The 20,165-nt window shown below is 38.1% G+C and overlaps 1 protein-coding gene and 1 pseudogene across 4 annotated transcripts in view; both read right to left on the reverse strand.

The window, feature by feature from the left end:
- The window catches only part of LOC146073840 (protocadherin gamma-B2-like), a 414,290-nt gene that overhangs the window by 223,060 nt on the left and 171,065 nt on the right, over window positions 1-20,165 (reverse strand). The window lies entirely within an intron of this gene.
- LOC146072154 (protocadherin gamma-B1 pseudogene) lies at window positions 7,870-10,290 on the reverse strand (annotated as a pseudogene).

Consider the following 20,165-nt stretch of genomic DNA (forward strand, 5'->3'; position numbering starts at 1 on the left):
TATCCACTGATTACGTCATCATCATTATTATCATCAATGTTAAGGAACCAAATTGTTTCCTCACAACTGTCCCGATTGTTGTAGGACAGTCCCTTTTTTTGTCTGGGTGTGGGGGATTTGGGATGCTCCCCCATTACACCACCCCACTTGATTCTGGATGCATGGGAACAGCATCTATTCAGGTGGAGACAAAGGACTTGGGCGCATGGCCAGCAGCTCCAAAGCACTGGAAATGCCACCACAGGAATGGCCAATGGGAGGCGTGGCTTGAGACTGCATGGCTTGAGACCACGCAATAACCATGAAGCCATGCCCTTTAATATAGACATACTTCCTTTTCTGGCATGAGAGGCAAAGCAATGTGAGGGAATAATGGCTTAAAGGTCCTCAATGTAGGGAGGTATACAAAGGTATATAGTAAAGATTATATTATCAACGTGCAAATGAAATAATTTTGTTAAATCAAACAGATAAAGCCTGCCTTCATAGTGATGGATGCAGCTTCTGATATAAAACAATATTGTAAGTTTCTAGATCAGACTACAGCACATAAATGTTGTTTCGTTCTAGTTATATATCGGGGAGGTCAGATCAGTCCAAAAGTTTTCAATTTCCAAACTGCTTCCTCAGGAACATGTTGGCAATCCAATTCACACTCCGCAGAGTATACTAAACTCTCAAATATGTATTGCAACATAACAAGCTCTAATTCAGTCAACGGGTGTAACTGTATGTTACGGGTTCTAGATTTAAGAAATTAAAGTTTTTGACAAGTTCACAGCTAAATTTAAACTAAAGTAGCAATTACTTAGAATGTAAAACTAGCATGAAAAGAAATTGCGGTTTTAAATTTATGAGCGAACTTACTGAAAAAACACTGATTCCTTTAACGTAGAGCATATTACATTAACACATGTTTAAAATGGTATATTCTACATAAAACTGCTACTGTGCGCATAATCAGTGATGACATTATATATCTTCACCTCATATTTAGGTTTGGCAGCAGGTAACTTCTTTCTCTTTTTGAAACTCGGCACTGATTAGGAGGAGTACCACTTGTGCGTAGGCGTAAAGGGATCAAAAAAGACGACAACAGATCTCGTGAAATCTCTTTGGCTGTTAGATATTCAGATAAGTTACCAGTTCTGAAAACTTTATGCTAGTAAACAAGGCCTATCTAGGGCTCATCCCCAGTCCAAAAACTGCCCCTTTATGTCCTGATACTTTAGCTGCTGACAGCCAAACAGATCTAACTAACCCCAACTCCACCACCTTAATCTGCAGACCATTGCATCCCTTTGCAGCTAAATACAAAAAAAAAAGAAGTCATACAGCCCCATCTGAATAATAGTATAGGTTATTATATCAATGTAAATGATTACCACTTTAAAATGATAAAACTCACATGAAATCAATACATTCATTACATTCTCCCGTAGACTTATTTGCCAAATAATAGATGTTTTGCTTAATTACTTAATTACCATTCATGAAAAAAAATGACTACATCCAGATACTAAAAGACACAATGCATCACATATCATATGTTTGAATTAAATTACTAATGAAAATAGAAACATCTGTTTTATATATATTAAAAAATCATCTATAGTATGTTGCACAAACTCACCTGATTGTTGACTGCAAATGTTTCTTTTAAATTTTCATTCCCAAGTCCAGAGTCATCAGCATCCATGAGATTCTGTACTGGGACATTTTCATTTGGTTTCCTATAAGTAAAGTCACTTTCACTGGGATCCAAAGCCACGCAAACATTGTACGAGTAGGGAAATGGTAATGTTCCATCGCTATACATGGAGAGCATCCTGGGATCAACCGGAGGATACAGATTTGTACTTAGAGAAGTGAAGCTTGGTGGAGGTTTTGATTGTTTGCATTTTGATATAATGACCAACAAAACAGTTATAATAAATAATAATGTAATGAGAGCAAGTGCGATCACTAAGTACAGCTGTAGATTGGATTGGGGGTCTTCATCTTTGAGGTTATTACTGAGTTTTGGAACCACCTGTTGGAAATTATCTGCAACAATGAGACTAATGGTCACTGTAACTGAGAGAGAGGGATCTCCATTGTCCCTCACCATCACCACAACCTTGTGATTCAGTATATCCTTCTCATGAAAGACACGTGATGTCCTGATCTCACCCGTATGCTGACTGATGGTAAAGTGAGATGGTTCTGACACTTGTATAAAGTGATACGAGAGCCAAGCATTATGTCCAGAGTCTGTATCCACTGCAACTACCTTAGTTATTAATGATCCTTGTTCAGAGGCAAAAGGGACCATCTCAAACACAGCTGGGCCACCACTGTCTGCTGATGGGTACAAGATCTTTGGCGCATTATCATTCTGATCCACTATGCGGATAATTAGTGTTGCATTGCTGCTCAGAGATGGGGATCCATTGTCTCTAGCAGTTACCTGTATTAGAAACTCCTTGTGCTGCTCATAATCAAATGATCTCTGGGCATAGAGAACCCCAGTCTCTATATTCATGGACAGATAAGAGGACACTGGGAGATCTTCTGTGTTAGTGCTGGAGAGTGAATATATAATTTTAGCATTTTCCCCAGTATCAGGATCTGATGCTTGTACACTGTATATTGAGGCTCCGGGTAAGTTGTTCTCTGGCACATAAGCAACATAAGTAGATTTCATAAATATTGGTGGATTGTCATTAACATCTGATATCTCCAATCTGATGGTTCTTCTGCTGGAAACTGGGGGAGATCCTCTGTCAGTAGCTACAATGGTGATGTTATAACTAGATACTTTCTCTCTATCCAGAACACTTGTTGTAACAAGTCTGTAGTAATTGTTAGATGATAATAAAGTTAAAGGTATTTCTTCTATAATGTTACAGTCAGCTTCCCCATTCTCACCTGAATCTACATCATGAACTTCAATCAGAGCTATCATTGTACCTGGCTCACAATCCTCAGGGACAGGATTAGAGAATGAGGTGATAGATATCTCTGGAACATTGTCATTCTCATCTGTTACTTCTATCAATACCTTGGAATGGGCAACAAGGTCACCTCCATCCTTTGCTTGTACAGAGAGCTCATATTTATTTGTTACTTCAAAATCTAAATATTTAATTGTTTTAATTTCCCCATTTGTAGGGTGAATAGTGAAAATCCCTGTATAATGGAGATCTCCTGAGGTTTTGCTGAAAGAATATGTGATCTCTGCATTTATCCCTTCATCTCTGTCAGTTGCATTGAGCACAATAACTGTGGAGTTAATTGGAATATTTTCTTTTAGGGTGACTTTATACATGTCCTGAGTAAATGTAGGAGCATTATCATTAGCATCTGTAACAATGACCTTTACCAAAGCAGTCCCAGACCTCACTGGGTTTCCTCCATCCAAGGCTGTTAAAATTAATTCATGAACATTTTGTGTCTCTCGATCTAAAGGTTTCTCTAACACAAGCTCTGGATATTTACTCCCATCTGCTCTGCTCTTTGTATTAAGTGTGAAATACTGATTATCACTGAGCCTGTATGTCTGCACTGAATTCATCCCAATATCAGGATCTTCTGCATTTTGTAATACAAATCTGGCTCCTGGTAATGTAAATTCAATCACTGACAAAGTGATGGTGTTATGAAAAAATTGTGGATAATTATCATTAATATCCTGAATTTCAATTTTGATGTTAAAATTTTTAAAAGGATTTTCAACCACAGCATCAAATGTTAGGAAGCAGGTAGCTGCTGCCCCACACAGTGTCTCTCTGTCTATCCTGTCCTTAATATACAGATTCCCAGTATCTGCATTTACATAGAAATATTTCTCTGACACACGTGATACAATTCTCAGTTTCCTAGATGAGAGCTGTTTAATATCTAATCCAAGGTCTTCTGCAATATTTGCTATAACAGAGTCTTTTCTCATCTCTTCTACAATAGAATAATGAGTCTGAGCAGAGACTGAATGACACAGCCATGATAATAAGAAGGAAAATGTTACTTGCCATCTGATTCCTTTGTATGTCTGTGTATGAGCTTCCATCTTTTGCCTCTGAAATCTTTCATAAAATATCCTTTAAAAACTGTAGTGTCTGTAATCCAGTGATGAGGAAATATCCAAAGCTTTTTTTGTGTGTTGCCTTATCCAATTGTTCAGGAAAATATCCTATTTTCTATGTAGAGAGAACCCAGAAAATGGCTGTGTGTCTTCCTGCAGATCTGCAGTATGTGTGAGTGATGAAAATTCCAGTGGATCTCCAGCTCTGTATTCTTCTACTTATTGGTCAAACAGCGGCGCTCTGTGGTGAAAATGTGGAACTACAATGCTATGAAATTTAGTTTAAAAGTTCTAACAGAATAATGCACATATTTAGTGAACTATGCTTATTTTTCCTCTTTTATCTATCAATTTTATCTTCATAGATCACAGGATTTATATTGCAGCACACAAAATGGCTTATTTTCTAGTATAAACATCTTATGCATATTTCTACTAAGGTTTATTTATTTTAATGCTAAGCACACAGGGGTTTATTTACCTATAACGTGGTTCTATTGAAGATGGGATATTGCACATAGCAACCAATCATAATCTACTTCTTATTTAATTAGCACCTTTTTGAAGATAATAGAATCTGATTGGTTGCCCATAGCAACATACCATCTTCAATAGAACTCCCATTTTAGTAAATAATCCCATAAAATCGAGTTCTTTAGTATTGAGAACACAAAATGTCTGATCATTATGTAGTCATAATATTAATACTAAATAATGTTGGATGAACTTAGTTACATAGAAATAATAGACCACAAAAAATGTATACAGGAAACATATACAGAGATTCTAATTGTAGTAAATAACTACTTATTTAGTGTACAGTAGTTACAGTGAAAACACCAGAACCATACTTCCCAACTGTCCCACCCACGAGTCGCAGTGTCCCACAAGCAGGGGGGACTGTTTGGAGAAGCTGGTAATCAATGGATAGATGCAGTGTGCATACGCATTGCATCTATCAGTGCAGGGAGGGAAGCTAGGTGGTTCCCAGCTGCCCAGGAAGCCTCATAAATTGTTGAAAGTGGGAGTCATTGTTTTAAGCCACACCCCTTCAGCTGAGGCCATGTCCACCCTCCCATGGCTCCTACCCTCCATCGCAGCAGGTCCCTATTTCAACATGAAGAAAGCTGGGAGTTACGCAGAACTGTCTCATATTCTATATCTCAGACAAATTTTGGAGGGCGATTCCCCAAATTGTGTTGTAATATTATACGGTTCTTTATAGCAGATGAAATCAGGCTCCAAACTACAGATGTAGCCTTGTTTATTGCACCGATGGCAGGCAAAGATGGTGTGCCATGCATGCAGGATATTACAGTATGCCAGGTTGTGTCTGCATGCCTTCCTAGGGTGGCTTGTGCATTCACACGTGCACATCATAGTCTGCAAGTTTATTTTAGTTTTATTAAAAGGCCTATTAGTGGATCGGTGGGTTACTCTGTATGGGTGCATATAGCAGCTATACTGAACACAGCTTCTGAGAAGTTACTGATCAGCACATGATATTCTCTCCCCCCCACCAGCCTCACCTTAGCCGCAGAGATTCCCAACAAGATGCCATACACAAGTAGCGGTCATTCATTTACATTGAGATTTGACTCACACGGGATCCAGTGAAGTCTGGTCAGCCATTGCTGGGTATAGTTAATTCTATCTCAAGATTTATTTAATACTATTATTTATTATCAGCAAACATATTCTGCATCGCTTTAGAGACAATGGGGCAGATGTATTAAGCCTGGTGAAGAGATAAACTGGAGATAAAGTGGAAGGAGATAACGCACCAGCCAATCAACTCCCAACTGTCATATTTCAAACACAGCTGATTGGCTGGTGCTTTATCTCCTTCCACGTTAACTCCAGTTTATCTCTTTGCCAAGCTTAATACATCTGCCCCAATATTTGAACAGTCGCATCAGTCCCAGTGGCGCTTACAATCTATATCCCCTAACACATATACACGCACACACAAACATTCTTGGGTTAAGTTTTGCTGGGAGCCAATTAACCTACAAGTACAATTTGGGATTATGGGAGGAAACCGGAACACCAGGAGGAAGCCCACACAAGCATGGGGAGAATATACAAACTCAGCACAGTTAGGGCCATGGTGGGAATTTGACCCAAGTCTTCTGTGATGTGAGGCAATAATGCTAACCATTACACCGTCCGTACTGGATTTTTATTTTAGTAACTTCACAGACCCCAGAGTTTAAACCAGAAACAAGTGTTGTAAAACCACAGATTGAACATGTGTCATCAATTCTCAGATATTTTAAAGATTCAAAACTTTGCAGATTATATGTTTATCAACTAACAAAATAATTTATTTTGATGAAAATTATCAAAGAATACATATGTAATCAATAAACTTTCATGAGAGGAAGTTAATTTGGAGAAATTCTTAAAATTGTATATTCAGTCGGAAAATTGAAAAATAATTACAATTGAATCAACATTATATAAAGGTTTTCCAATTTAAAATAGTAAACTTCAGCTGATACAAAAACTCCCACAGTGTGCTGTCCATTATCACAACTTGATAGTTCATCATTATACTCATTTATTTCATTCTGAAGAAATAAGAGCTCATTAAAAATCATTATCTCTGGTTCATTGGAAATTGATCATCAATACTAAAACTTTGTGCAGTTTGGAAAATGCTTCAATGAGGTACAAATGGGAACCAAGTTACTCCTTAGTAAACACCACACAGATAGGATGGAATTAAACACATGACACCATTGCTGCCAGACAATCATGCTGACCACTGTGTCACCATATTACTCCACCAACTATTACATTGGTATTTCAGAAAGGCACCATAAAGGTTTAGATCCATCCATTGGAACCTCAATGAACACCTTTAACCACTTGGCTGCCATGGTTGCATTAGATGCAACCACACCAGACATGGGCTTTCCCTGACATGATTGCACCTCATACAACCCACTGTGTGGCTACAGGAAAAGGATGTTCCTGCAGTTGCTGCTCGTAGAGCAAAATTTGCCCCTCCCCTTGCCTGTCATGCTCCCAATCACTGCTGATTGGTCAGCCTGGCAGCATCATCCACCCAGTGGCTGCAGACATTGGCAACCACTTGAGAAATCAGGCACTGTAAATGTGGTCACAATATTAAAAATATGGATGGTCTTGTGATCCAACCATAAATGTTTTAACCAATGTTTCTTGACACAGATAAACCATATAATGGTATTATTGTTCTTTTTATGGGGCCTACACATGGGGAGATTTCAGGGAATTTTCTAAGCGATCTAACTAGATTGCTTAGTAAATGTCCGTATATCGCTCAGTGTGTAGAGGCCATAGCTATAGCAATGGCCCCTACATGCAGGATAAATCTAGTTAATCGCCAGTCAGGACCAGTGTTCTCGCCGGAGAACACTGGCTCTGATAGATCACTCAGCAGACAGCGCTGACACATCGCTGTGCAGCATTGTGTGCTGAGTGATCTTGCTGAGCGATCGAGCATTGCTCAGATTACTCAGCAAAATCTACCCCTGTGTTGGCCCCATTAGACTATATGTTATTAATAATAATAAAAATTACTACAACAAACATGCTTCAAATCAAGATGATCTCAGGTGTTTTTAGAATTGATTACAACAATAAATGTCAACACACAGAACCATGATATATAATATTATTATAGTTATCCACAGTATCTAGTTATACCATTTGTATTTTACCAAACTACTCAAATGATTTGTCATTTCTGAAAACTCACGTTAGTCAGATAGTCTAAGACAATTTCATTACATGCATTGTTTGTCTGATAGGAAATCTCATATAATATTATCTTTGGTGTAAAATCTCACCTCATCACTGTTTGGAAAAGTTTCTTTCACAAGTCCAGAATCATCAGCATCAATGAGATTATCCACTGGGACATTTTCATTTGGTTTCCTATAAGTAAAGTCACTTTCACTGGGATCCAAAGCCACACACACATTGTACGAGTAGGGAAATGGTAAAGATCCATCGCTATACAAGGAGAGCATCCTGGGATCAACCGGAGGATACAGATTTGTACTTAGAGAAGTAAAGGTTGGGGAAGGTTTTGATTGTTTGCATTTTGATATAATGACCAACAAAACAGTTATAATAAATAACAAGGAAATTAGACCAAGTGCGATCACTAAGTACAACTGCAGATTGGATTGGGGACCTTCATTTTTCAATTGATTACTGAGTTTAGGAACCACCTGTTGGAAATTATCTGCAACAACAAGACTTAGTGTGACTGTAGCTGAGAGAGAGGGATCTCCATTGTCCCTCACCATCACCACAACCTTGTGATTCAGTATATCCTTATCATGAAAGACACGTGATGTCCTGATCTCACCCGTGTGATGGCTGATGGTAAAGTGAGATGGTTCTGACACCTGTATGAAGTGATACGAGAGCCAAGCATTATGTCCAGAGTCTGCATCCACTGCAACCACCTTAGTTACTAATGATCCTTGTTCAGAGGCAAAAGGGACCATCTCAAACACAGCTGGGCCACCACTGTCTGCTGATGGGTACAAGATCTTTGGTGCATTATCATTCTGATCCACTATGCGGATAATTAGTGTTGCATTGCTGCTCAGAGATGGGGATCCATTGTCTCTAGCAGTTACCTGTATTAGAAACTCCTTGTGCTGCTCATAATCAAATGATCTCTGAGCATAGAGAACCCCAGTCTCTATATTCATGGACAAATAAGAGGACACTGGGAGATCTTCTGTATTAGTGCTGGATAGTGAATATATAATTTTAGCATTGTCCCCAGTATCAGGGTCTGATGCTTGTACACTGTATATTGAGGCTCCAGGTAAGTTGTTCTCTGGCACATAAGCAACATAAGTAGATTTCATAAATGTTGGTGGATTGTCATTAACATCTGATATCTCCAATCTGATGGTTCTTCTGCTGGAAAGTGGGGGAGATCCTCTGTCAGTAGCTACAATGGTGATGTTATAACTAGATACTTTCTCTCTGTCCAGTGTTGTTCTTGTAACTATCCTGTAGTAACTGTCTGATGATAGTAAATCAAAAGGGACATCTTCTATAATGTTACAATCAACTTCTCCATTGTCTCCTGAATCTTTATCATTAACTTTAATCAGAGTTATCATTGTACCTGGCTCACTGTCCTCAGGGATAGGAGTAGAGAACGAGGTGATAGATATCTCTGGAACATTGTCATTCTCATCTGTTACTTCTATCAATACCTTACAATGGGCAACAAGGTCACCTCCATCTTTTGCTTGTACAGACAGTTCATATTTCTTTGTTATTTCAAAATCCAAATGTCTATTTGTTTTAACTTCCCCATTTGTAGGGTGAATAGTGAAAATCCCTGTATGATGGAGATCTCCTGAGGTTTTGCTGAAAGAATATGTGATCTCTGCATTTATCCCTTCATCTCTGTCAGTTGCATTTAGTACAATAACTGTGGAGTTAATTGGAATATTTTCTTTTAGGGTGACTTTATACATGTCCTGAGTAAATGTAGGAGCATTATCATTAGCATCAGTAACAATGACCTTTACCAATGCAGTCCCAGACTTCACTGGGTTTCCTCCATCCAAGGCTGTTATTATCAATTCATGAACATTTTCTGTCTCTCGGTCTAAAGGTTTCTCTAACACAAGCTCTGGATATTTACTCCCATCTGCTCTGCCCTTGGTATTAAGTGTGAAATACTGATTGTCACTGAGCCTGTATGTCTGCACTGAATTCATCCCAATATCAGGATCTTCTGCATTTTGTAATACAAATCTGGCTCCTGGTGATGTAAATTCAATAACTGCCAGAGTCATTGTGTTATGAAAAAAATGTGGATAATTGTCATTTATATCTTGAATTTCTACTTGGACTTTAAAGATTTTAAAGGGATTTTCAACCACAGCATCAAATGTTAAGAAACAGGTAGCTTCTGTCTCACACAGTGTCTCTCTGTCTATCCTGTCCTTAATGTACAGATTCCCATTATCTACATTAAAATATTTATCTGATACAATTTGCAGTTTCCTAGATGAGAGCTGTTTAATATCTAATCCAAGGTCTTCTGCAATATTTGCTATAACAGAGTCTTTTCTCATCTCTTCTACAATAGAATAATGAGTCTGAGCAGAGACTGAATGACACAGCCATGATAATAAGAAGGAAAATGTTACTTGCCATCTGATTCCTTTGTATGTCTGTGTTGGAGGTTTCATCTTTTGCATCTGAAATCTTTTACAAAATGTCCCTTTAAAAGGCTTGTATTTGTAATCCAGTGAAATAGAAATATCCAAGGGTCTTTCTTGATGAAATTATTCAGAAAAATATGTAAAAAATATCCTTTAGTCTTTGTAAAGAACCCACAAAATGGCTGTGTGTCTTCCTGCAGATCTGCAGTATGTGTGACTGATGAAAATACCAGTGGATCTCCAGCTCTGTATTCTTCTGCTTATTGGTCAAACAGCGGCGCTCTGTGGTGAAAATGTGGAACTGTAATGCTATAAAATTATTTTTCCATGTGTCTACTTTTATATTTATCCAAATGTTTACTGTATATAATTTCCATCCAAAGCATTGTAAATCCACATGTTCTACATTTTACAGTATATTTTTTATACTAAACAAATATCAGTGAGTTCTTCAATGTTACTTACTGTACAATTCATATGAAAATAAAATAAAGCTATCACTTATTAAAAGTTCATGAAAAAAGGCAAAACGTGGATATCTAGGGTGAAATGTAATAGGATGAGAGATTCAGAAAGTGAGAGATTTGGTAAGAAATCTCCAGTTTTTTTTAAAGCGGCAATCATTCACACTGCAAAACCAGTTTGATTTTGCAGTGTAAATGATTGCCGCTTTAAAAAAACTGGAGATTTCTTACCAAATCTCTCACTTTCTGAATCTCTCATCCTATTACATTTCACCCCAAGTATTTACACTTGCAATGAATAGTTATTGTTGGAGTTTGAGTCTAGATTACAAATATAACACACCAGAAGTGTCTCATGTGCTCTGAAAAAAAAAACATTTATTTAAGTGGAGCAGTGTTTTTTTTTTCTATTTGCTGTCATGGTCTTTTTAAGCAGGGCTGTGGGTGAGGTTTGTCAAAGCTTGTGAAGTGAAAAAATGGAGAGAGATAAAGCACCAACCAATCAGCTTCCAATTGTCATTTCACAGGATGTGTTTGAAAAATGTCAGGTGCTGATTGGTTGGTATTTTTTCCACTTTACGTCTATCCGTGCTTTGATAAATCTACCTCTCTTATGCCCCTTTCATGTTGCAAATGCCAGGTAGCACACGGGATATGGAAACAGGACTGTCCCGGGATTTGGACATGGGACTGTTTTTATGTAATCATGTGAAGAGACAAAAATGCTGTGATTTGGTTGCAGATTTAAAGTGGCAAGAATATAAAAGGCAAAACCAGGATTAGATTTGCCTTTCAAATTATTGCTATTTTTATTTGCAAACAAGATCAGAGAATTTATGCTGTTTCGCACAACTTTCACCTTTTCCTAAATCTCTATAACTTGTCAAGTCATTGTGACTTAGTAAATCTGAGTAGGTAGCACTGTAGGTTCATATTGTTGCTAATGATACATGATCCAATACTTGTAGCACTTTATCAAGTGTAAAAGGTTGAAGTGGTAAGACAGAATCTCTGTTATCAGTGGCATATGTGTCTACATAATGAGAAATACCTCCGGTGGGCATATTTAAGGCTTTCTGGGCAGCTCTCCGACCTGCCATGGTTAGCTAGTCTGTAGCCTGAAAAATCCCAGTTGTGTAGACATGTTTGTACAAATCATAATCAGGCCCTTAAAGTACAATCAAATGTTACAAGTTTCAAAGCTCTGTAGATCACAACAGAGTTACAAAACAACATAAACAAATTACAAAAAGAAAACACTAAAATGTTATAAAATGAGGACTAACCGTTAAAGTTTATTGCTCCTATGATAAGACAACTTATTTAGTTTTGGACATGTTCACATTAAATTGTGCAATATCCATCTTTAATGATAGTCATTATTTACCTGGCAGCTCCGTGACCACTATTGGCATATGCCCATTACTGTGAGAACTACTTCATTGTGAGAATACTGTATGAGATTTCAGAGCTGACTGTAGTTTCACCAGAAGGTGATTTTCTGTCCCTCTAACCAGGAGAACCAGATCAATATCGTGAGTGCTAGTTTCAAAATACCGCAGCTCCTACACAGATCTACAGAAAACAATAGAAAGTAAAAAAAATACTGCCATACATGTATTGTATTATATTATGCTGCTCTTTGTGATGCTTTCCTTACACAATTGCTCAAATGATATGTTAGTTTACTCTCCAATTCCAAATATAAACAACATTCTGGAATGAAGGAAAAATCACTTTTAAGAGACTTTTACATCAGTCAGACACATACAGAAGAAGTTTCTATGAATATTGCATAAATCATAGTGAGTTACTGTAACACAAAACTATACTGTATATTGAAGTTTCTTATAAAATGATATACTACAGCAAAGCACAAGGTAAATTACATAAAGTAGTAAGAGCCAGTCAGAAGTTTCTCTCTCATTTATCAATTCAATAATTTTTTTGTAGACAGAGACCAGCTTTCCACAGCATACATATGGATGACTGTAGGTGGGGATTCTGGTGGTCAGAATACCGACACCGGCATCCCAATGCAAGGAATCCCAACAGGGGTTGGGTAAGTATACTTACCCACTATCTGCCCCACCTAACCCTTCCTTCCCACAGCCTAACCCTAACCCTCCCAATTAGTGCCTAACCTAACCCTCCCCCAATAGCCAAACCATCCCCACTTGAAGCGTAACCCTAACCTCCTTCCCTCCTGCAGCCTAACCTTACTTGCTGACTAGTGCCTAAATCTAACTACCCTCCTTCCCTGGTCTACTTATGTTTGGCAGTTGAGATAACAGTGCCTGCATCCATATTAATATCATGATTCCAACGCTAGTCTCCTGGTGGTACTGGGGGATGCTAGCGTCGGTTTTGTGAATGCCGGCATCCTGATCACCATGATGCTGAACGCATCCCCTTTGTACACTCAATATCATTATTACTTTATGTTGACAATGGTTTACCATCATTATGAAGTTGTTAAACAAACTCTAGTATAAAGTAATATTAGCCATGATAACAAGAGTGGTTATGGAATGGCACTCACCCTGCCGGTGCAACGGTGTTCTGGTGCCTGCTGCAATAATAAGTATGCAGAGAGGGGTGGTAGCAGCACTCAGAGTCTGATCAAAAATGTAAAAAACCCATTTAATGAAAAAACAGTGCAGAGTAAATCCCAACATTTTGGGGTGCTTATGACCCTTTGTCAAGGTGCAGAATCATTCTGCCGCTACCACCCCTCTCTGCAGCCATGATAACAATACATTTTTGCAGATGTTGGTTTGGGACATAAAAAAAAAACCTCCTTCAAAAGTACTGCAACTTCGTCCACTGGTCATATAGGATGCAAGAATGATGGACACTACAGTCCATCAAGTTGTACAATACATAAACTGCTTTGAGATACATACAGTATAAACAAACCAATTAATACTGTAAATTGCAGAATATTACATCACAAACTCTCAGATAGAGCCCATAACTATATATCTGCAGGTCCATACTACAGGTAAAGTGACGGGTGCAGAAACCAAGGGCACAAGGATGATTAGTATCAAAGATGTTACCCAGTGGCATCTGTGTACAGCCCATCTTCCTGTTCCAAGTGCATGCAGGGTTCCTGAAGATAAGCCCCACTGCCAGCAGTGGCATTAGGGGCATCCTTAGATTGTGTCTGCATCCACCTTCTCAGCATCATCTTTTGTGACCATGACATCACATGCACTCAGGATGCAGAAGTGCACTATGACATCAGATTCCAATGCAGTCAATCTATTAAAGGAGTATTGAGTGCATAAAAAATTGTAACTGTACTTTCCCAGATAAATACAGATGGGTCCTTTTATATCCTTGCTGTGCTGTGTACACATCACAGCAGGGACAGTGCTTCTGTTATGCATTAGAATTGTATGGAAATTGGTGTGCACATTCACTTCAATGTGAGGCAGCTATGGTGCGAACACTTGTGAAAAGCCACGATGTGTTCACAACGCAGTCCCACTATAGTACACTGCTAAAAGTAGCATGGCTGTAGCTAGACACATATATATTATGAAAGTATACTAACAAGTTAAAGTAGATAATTTTCATGTTATTGTACAGTTCAGACCATTTGATACTTAAGGAAAACGAATATCAGTAAAAAGCATTTACATTGTATATGGTATGTGAGATCTCATAAACAGTAGCTTACTCTATGTTATCAAAACTCACCTGATCACTGATCGGAAGATTTAAACTTTCACTTGCAAGTCCGGAATCATCCGCATCAATGAGATTCTCCACAGGGACATTTTCATTTGGTTTCCTATAGGTAAAGTCACTTTCACTGGGATCCAAAGCCACACACACATTGTATGAGTAGGGGAATGGTAAAGATCCATCGCTATACAAGGAGAGCATCCTGGGATCAACTGGAGGATACAGATTTGTACTTAGAGAAGTAAATGTTGGGGGAGGCTTTGAGTCTTTGCATTTTGATATAATAACTAGCAAAACAGTTACAATAAATAACAATGAAATTAGTGCTAAAGCAATAACTAAGTACAGCTGTAGATTGGATTGTGGATCTTCATCTTTGAGTTTATTACCGAGTTTAGGAACCACCTGTTGGAAATTATCTGCAACAACGAGACTTAGTGTGACTGTAGCTGAGAGAGAGGGATCTCCATTGTCCCTCACCATCACCACAACCTTGTGATTCAATGCATCCTTCTCATGAAAGACACGTGATGTCCTGATCTCACCCGTGTGATGGCTGATGGTAAAGTGAGATGGTTCTGACACTTGTATGAAGTGATACGAGAGCCAAGCATTATGTCCAGAGTCTGCATCCACTGCAACCACCTTAGTTATTAATGATCCTTGTTCAGCAGAAAAAGGGACCATCTCAAACACAGCTGGACCACCACTGTCTGCTGATGGGTACAAGATCTTTGGTGCATTATCATTCTGATCCACTATGCGGATAATTAGTGTTGCATTGCTGCTCAGAGATGGGGATCCATTGTCTCTAGCAGTTACCTGTATTAGGAACTCCTTGTGCTGCTCATAATCAAATGATCTCTGAGCATAGAGAACCCCAGTCTCTATATTCATGGACAGATAAGAGGACACTGGGAGATCTTCTGTATTAGTGCTGGATAGTGAATATATAACTTTAGCATTGTCCCCAGTATCAGGGTCTGATGCTTGTACACTGTATATTGAGGCTCTGGGTAAATTGTTCTCTGGCACATAAGCAACATAAGTAGATTTCATAAATGTTGGTGGATTGTCATTAACATCTGATATCTCCAATCTGATGGTTCTTCTGCTGGAAAGTGGGGGAGATCCTCTGTCAGTGGCTACAATGGTGATGTTATAACTAGATATTTTCTCTCTGTCCAGAGTTGTTCTTGTAACTATCCTATAATAACTGTCTGATGATAGTAAATCAAAAGGGACATCTTCTATAATGTGACAGTCAACTTCTCCATTGTCTCCTGAATCTTTATCATTAACTTTAATCAGAGCTATCATTGTACCTGGCTCACAGTTCTCAGGAATAGGTGTAGAGAACGAAGTGATTGATATGTCTGGAACATTGTCATTTTCATCTGTTACTTCTATAAATACATTGCAATGGGCAACAAGGTCACCTCCATCCTTTGCTTGTACAGAGAGCTCATAGTTCTTTGTTAATTCAAAATCTAAAAGTCTATTTGTTTTAATTTCCCCATTTGTAGGGTGAATAGTAAAAATTCCTGTATGATGGAGATCTCCTGAGGTTTTGCTGAAAGAATATGTGATCTCTGCATTTATCCCTTCATCTCTGTCAGTTGCATTTAGCACAATAACTGTGGAGTTAATTGGAATATTTTCTTTTAGGGTGACTTTATACATGTCCTGAGTAAATGTAGGAGCATTATCATTACCATCAGTAACAATGACCTTTACCAAAGCAGTCCCAGACTTCACTGGGTTTCCTCCATCCAAGGCTGTTATTATCAATTCATGAACATTTTGTGTCTCTCGATCTAAAGGTTTCTCTAACACAAGCTCTGGAATTTTTCTCCCATCTGCTCTGCTCTTTGTATTAAGTGTAAAATACTGATTGTCACTGAGCCTGTATGTCTGCACTGAATTCATACCAATATCAGGATCTTCTGCATTTTGTAATACAAATCTGGCTCCTGGTGATGTAAATTCAATAACTGACAAAGTAATGGTGTTATGAAAGAAATTTGGATAATTATCATTTATATCTTGAATTTCTACTTGTACCATAAAAATTTTAAAGGGATTTTCAACCACAGCATCAAAGGTTAGGAAGCAGGTAGCTGCTGCCCCACACAGTGTCTCTCTGTCTATCCTGTCCTTAATATACAGATTCCCAGTATCTATATTTACATAAAAATATTTATCTGATACAATTCTCAGTTTCCTAGATGAGAGATGTTTAATAACTAATCCAAGGTCTTCTGCAATATTTGCTATAACAGAGTCTTTTCTCATCTCTTCTACAATAGAATAATGAGTCTGAGCAGAGACTGAATGACACAGCCATGATAATAAGAAGGAAAATGTTACTTGCCATCTGATTCCTTTGTATGTCTGTGTATAAGGTTTCATCTTTTGCATTTAAAATCTTCTACAAAATGTCCCTTTAAAAGGCTTGTATTTGTAATCCAGTGAAATAGAAATATCCAAGGGTCTTTCTTGATGAAATTATTCAGTAGAATATGATAAAAAATATCCCTTTGTCGTTGTAAAGAATCCAGAAAATGGCTGTGCGTCTTCCTGCAGATCTGCAGTGTGTGTGAGTGATGAAAATACCAGTGGATCTCCAGCTCTGTATTATCTATTCTGCTTATTGGTCAAACAGCGGCGCTCTGTGGTGAAATTGTGGAACTGAAATACTGTCAAAAAATATTTTTTCTATTTATTCAAATATTTACTGAATAAAATTTCAAATTCAAAGTACTGTAAATTCACTTGTTCTATATTTTATATTTTTCATACTAAACAAATATCAGTGAGTTATGCCACGTTACTTACTGTACAATTCATATGAAAGGAAAATAAAGCTATAATTTATTAAAAGTTCATGAAAAATTGCAAAAAGTGAATATGAAATATTAGACTTGCAGCTAATAGTTATTGTTGGATTTTGAGTCTAGATTAGAAGTGTAACACACCAGAAGTATCTCATGTGCTATAAAATACATTTATTTAAGTAGATCAGTGCTACTCCCCATTTTCTATTTGCTGTGGTGGTCTTTTTAAACAGGACTGTGGGTGTGGTTTGTCAAAGCTTGGGGAGAGAAACAGTGTAGAGAAATAAAGCACTAACCAATCAGCTTCCAACTCTCATTTTACAGGCTGTGTTTGAATAATGTCAGGAGCTAATTGGTTGGTACTTTATTTGACTTCACTTTGCCTTTACAAGATTTGAGAAATCTACCTCTGTAATTTTAATGCAGCAATTTACTTTCAGTAAACTCTTTCTGATGTATTAATTAAGAGTACAGTACCTAATTTATGTCACCACCAGAGATACACTGGGAAAAAAAATAACCAAATAAGGAAAACTATTGCTGTGACTGAGGCTGTGACCAGGGTTGAAACTAAGGGTGTGACCGATTTCAGTGCACAGAGGACCTTATTCTAGTCCATTCGCAGCCGGCATTCATTCTCACAGGGACCGATGTTTGGAGTACGCACAGCTGCATTTCTGTGCATGTGTATATGCCTGGTGCGTGCAGTCACGGTGAACATATTGTTCACTGTGTGGAGGCACCCAACATTCCGGGCAATGGGTGGTGGGGGTGTTGGCTGGGGCACTCGCCCATGGGAACGCCCAATGTTCCCATGAAAACGCTGGGCATTCCAATGGAAATTGCAGAGTGACATGGGCGCCGGGCAGCTGACAACACCGGATGTCAGCTGCCCACCCAGTTCTTCCCTAATGTGCACTCATATATAAGTGATCTGAGAGTCACTTTATATATGCATGCATGCAGAACATCTTTCGAAAGATGTGGGAGGTTCCCCCAGCCTGCAAATAGATGTTTATGTAAAACATCCATTCGCAGGCCGGCCAAGCATACACAGCATGTGAGTGGGGGGTGGGTGGCCTGCCATTCACAGGGCGGGTTCTGGTGGTCTTCGAGGCAACCAGAATAAGGTCCAGAGAACAGCTTCCATATGGACCTCGCTTTTGACTACCAGTATGTATGGAATGACACCCTGCAGCCACGATCTATGATACAGCACTGCTGGAAATTTCCTTAGTTACTTCATAGATGCACCCTGCAGCCTGTAATGCCAATTAGAGCATCCTCAGGGCTCTGTGTTCCGCACTGTACTTACCGCCGTCACCTCACACTCTGTGTGACGTTATGACATCATATGTGTTCATCATGAAATTGGGTATATGGGGGGACTGGTGCAGGGTGCATTTGAGCTTTGTTATGCTACTGGCTGTGACCCTATCCAATCATAAGCAGCAGTAAAACAATCTACGAGTCTTATGTAATTACGCAAAGAGACATCATTGCTGTGATTTGGCTGCAGATTTAAAGTTTCAATAATATGAAAGGCAAAACATGGTTAGACTTGTCTTTCAAATTATTGCTGTTTTAATCTGCAACCAATATTGCGGAACTTATGCTGATTCGCACAATTTTCACTTTTATGTAAATCTCTACAACTTTTCAAGCCGATAGCATATAGTAGATCCGAGGAGGTAGTACTGTAGGTTCATATTGTTGCTAATGATACAATAATTGTACCACTTTAGCAAGTGTAAAAAGTTGTAGGGCCAGATGTATCAAGCTTCAAAAAGTGATAAATTGGAGAGTGATAAACAGTTAACCAATCAGCTCCTACCTGTCATTTTTAAACCCTGTCTGTAGCATTGCAGTTAGGAGCTATTTGGCTGGTTGTATATCACTTTCCATCTTAAGACTTTTTGAAGCGTGATACATCTGGCCCATAATGGGTAAGACAGAATCTCTGTTATCAGTGGCATACAGTATGTGTTTGGATAATAAGAATTACATCCGGTGGTCATCTTTAATGTTCTCTGGGCAGCTGTCCCACCTGCCATGGTCAGCTAGTCTGTAGCCTGAAAAATCACAGCTTTGTAGACATGTTTGTACAAATCACAATCAGGCCCTTAAAGTGCAATCAAACTTTAAAAGTTTCAAAGCTCTGTAGATCACAGCAGAGTTACAAAACAACATAATCAAATAACAAAAAGAAAACACAAAAAAATTATAAAATTAATATTAACAGTTAATGTTTACTGCTCCTATGATAAAAAACTTATTTAATATTGGACACGTTTCACAATTAATTGTGCAATACCATCTTTAATGATAGTCATCATTTACCAGGAGAACCAGATCATCAATACTGTATATAGGGAGCACTAGTTTTAAAATACCGCAGCTCCTACACAGATCTACAGAAACCAATAGAAAGTAAAAAATATGGCATTATATCTATTATGCTGCACTTTGTGATACTTTTTTTTTTTTACAATTGCTCAAATGATATGTTATTTTACTCTCCAATTCCAAATATAATCAACATGCTTTAATGAAGGAAAATTTCCTTTTGAAGAGAGTTTTACAGCAGTCAGAAACATACAGAAGTTTCTATAAATATTGCATAAATCATACAGTAGTGAGGTAACACTAAACTATACTGTACAGTATAGTGAAGTTTCTTATAAAATTATATACTACAGCCAATCACAAGGTGAGCTATATAAAGTATGAAGAGACAGTCAGAAGTTTATCTTTCATTTATCAATTCAATAATTTTTTGTAGGCAGAGCCCATCTTTCCACAGGGTACTTACATATGACTGTAGGTGGGGATCCTGGTGGTCAAAATACAGACTCCAGCATCCCAATGGAAGACATTCCAACAGGGGTAGGGTAAGTATACTTAC

This window comes from Crinia signifera, chromosome 4 (assembly GCF_055691185.1).
Source record: "Crinia signifera chromosome 4, ASM5569118v1, whole genome shotgun sequence".
Lineage (NCBI taxonomy): Eukaryota > Metazoa > Chordata > Amphibia > Anura > Myobatrachidae > Crinia > Crinia signifera.